Below are 3157 nucleotides of genomic sequence, written 5' to 3'. Positions count from 1 at the left end.
TTTCCCTAATGGCTTTATTTTTTGTAAGAGACTGACTCTGAGTACCTATACACTCAAACTAATCTTGTTTCATTAACATAAGAAAGACAACTCATTCCCCAGTGGAATCACCACTGTAGGCAAACAGGCTAGGAGTCATAGCACTTTTTTTTTGGGGGGGGGGGGTATAATTAAAACCTTAACAAGGGTGTATTAGTGCATAGCCATGCACCTGAATTCTGCTTATCAGCTATGAGACATGGGGTCCCCTGTGGCAACATTTATTTGCTTTAAAAAGACACATTCCTTAGAAATGAGAATGGTGAGGCTTTGGACATGTCATTAGGAAGGCGCATTCCCTGGAGAAGGACATCATGCATAACAACAACTGGGAGGCTGTCTCAGGACCAAGCAGTGTTTTCTTCTGTTGTGCCTGCTTAGGGTCGCTATGAGTCAGAACTGACTCAACAGCACCTAACAACAACCACAACCACTTACGATGATCCCCTGTGCCTCAGTTTCCTTGTTTTAAAAAGGCTTGTTAAAGAGCATGAGGCAGGTGAAGCCCTTGACGCTGGCTGTTAATACAATGTCACTGGCTTGTTTTTCTGGGTCTGACAAGTGTTCCTCCTTTGAAACTTGAAAATAGGGTGCAGTCTTAGCACATTTTTATCAAGCCATTTCCTGTTACTGTTGTTGTCCTTAGATACCATTGAGTCAATTCCGAGACTCAACAGAATGACTGTCCTTCCTCAGAACGAGTCCTACATTTCAGCCCATTGTTGCAGCCGCTGGGTCTGTGCATCTCATTGAGGGTCTCTTTACCACTGGCCCTCTCTGCTTTACCACGCATTCTATCTTTCTAATAGAAAATTGTTTGCATTTCCCTTCTCTGCCCAGTTTCTACCTTCCCCTGTTCCCACCTTACACCAGCTTTGGAAGGTTTCACTATCCAACAGAGGGTTGCTGACATGATTGTTTCTCAGAGCATTCTCCAGGCACACCTCAGCCCTCATACTGACATCTTTGCTCTTGAACACTTTAAAGAGGTCTTGTGCAGCAGATTTGCCTAACACAATACTTCCTTTCTTTGGATCTGGCCAAATCCTCCAACCTAGCTTGAGGGATTTATACTCATAGTGGGAGTGACAGGGGACCTGGGGGATCTTGGGTTCCATGTGTTTCTCTCTCATCAGATGTCCCAGGTGGGTGCAGACTCCCTCCTCCTCCTCCTGTCTGGTCCCATCTTTGGGGACACCTTGTCCTATCGCCTCTTCTGTCCAGGCGCCTGGCAAAATTGCTGCCTTTGATGAATTCAAATGCCAGGCCGGGAGCCTTGGATTCCGCCTGGTGTCTTGGGCACGCTTCATAAGGCAGCTCTCCTAGGTTATCTCAGAAAGGTTTCTGAGCATCATGTGCTGGGAGTCCTAGAGGAAAGAATGTTCCCTGTTTGGTGCTGCAAGCTGCTTCTTTATTTCTTAACAACTGCAGTAATGTCCTGACGTCCTTCAATGGTAGGGACACCCTCCCTGAGTTATCAATGAGCTCATGTTGAATTCCCCAGACATCTTTGCAAAAGAATCAGCAGAATGATTGTTCTGTGTTGATGAGGAAATGGGAATTGGTGGAAAGCTGAGTTGCATGTCTTAGGTAACGCTGTTGAGGAGCCCAGGTGGACATTACAACCTACCAGGGGCCCTGCTTCCTCTAAAGTAATTAGTGATAGCAGTAGTAACAACTACAACACAGAAGAGCAGGGATGTGTTTGTAAAAGTTCCTAAACAACAGGGCTTCAAAACGTATGTGGACAAAATGGAATGAAAAGATAAGGGGATTTTTGAAGCCCCTCCTGTTATGGGTAAGAAGCCCAAAGGAATCCTGGTAGCGTAGTGCATTAAGCATTCCACTGCTAACCACCATTCAAACTGCTAACCATGGTTCAAACTCATCAGCAGCACTGCAGGAGAAAGATAAGTGTGTCACCTCCAGTAAAGATTTTCAGTCCCAGAAATCCTATATTGCTATGAGTTGGAATCGACTGGATGCCCATGGATTTTTGTGTAAGCATAAATAGTCATTTTTTTAACAAAGATATGCTTGTATACACTGTGTCTGGGATCCTCTTGTGGCACTGTAGGGTAAGCACTGGACCATGAGGTTGCTTTGAACTGCAGGGTCCGTGGTTCAAACTCACCAGCCACTCTTTGGAAACCCTATACAGGGTCACAATGAATCAGAACCAACTCAAGGGCACTTGACAACCACAACAATATACTGTATGTATATTATATATCCAACAGGGCTTCAAAAGTTCATGGAAAAATGGAATTGAGTGATATTAGAATTTTTCTCTAAACTTTTTGAAGCCCCGTTGTGTGTGTGTGTGTGTGTGTGTGTGTGTGTGTGTGTGTGTATACTGGTTTGAGAATTTTATAATAGTTTAAGTGAAGTCAGCGGATCAAACACGTGCAATAAATGTAGTTTGTACTTTTGTGGGAACATTTTTGATTCAATATGTTTGTTGGTTGCCTTTATATTGATGTCTAAAGAATGGCATTTAAAAAACATATATTGCAACTCCGTTGCCTAGGGCACTTTGCGCTCCTTTGAAAAACTAAAGAGGCAAGCTATCCCCAGAACTCCTTCCTTGGGGAATAAACTTCCATGTTATTGAGAGAAGGGCAGTTTACCAGGATTCACTTTTCGTTTAATATTAAAGCTATAACTTCAAACCCCCAAATGCAATATGTCAAGAAAAGCCAGCAATTAGCGTCACCAGTAAGGGATGAGAAATACAAGACAATGAAAGGCCACAGGTAAACCAAAGTGCACATCCCCCAAAATAATCTGAACACCCCCACCCCATCTCCATCCTGGGATCTACGGACTGTGAGTTCTGTGAGGTATATCTTCTTGTGCATAGATACAAGGGGGCTTCAAAAAGTTGGCAGAGAGTTGGAATGAAAGGATAATGTGATTTTTCCATGAACTTTTTGGAGCTCTCTTGTGTGTGTCCATGCCATAAATACATATGTTGCAAAACATTTGCCAATTCAGCTGTCTTCACATGTTCAATTAAGAGACATCAATTATTCTCACTGTGATGCCCAATCCTTCCTGCATTTCATCTTAACAGAACTTCCAGAGGTTTAAGCCGGATTCAGAAGAGGCTGTGGAA

This window comes from Chrysochloris asiatica, unplaced genomic scaffold, assembly GCF_000296735.1.
Source record: "Chrysochloris asiatica unplaced genomic scaffold, ChrAsi1.0 scaffold00018, whole genome shotgun sequence".
Classification (NCBI taxonomy): domain Eukaryota; kingdom Metazoa; phylum Chordata; class Mammalia; order Afrosoricida; family Chrysochloridae; genus Chrysochloris; species Chrysochloris asiatica.
The sequence above is the reverse complement of the archived record's forward strand: the minus strand, read 5'-3'. Positions refer to the sequence as shown.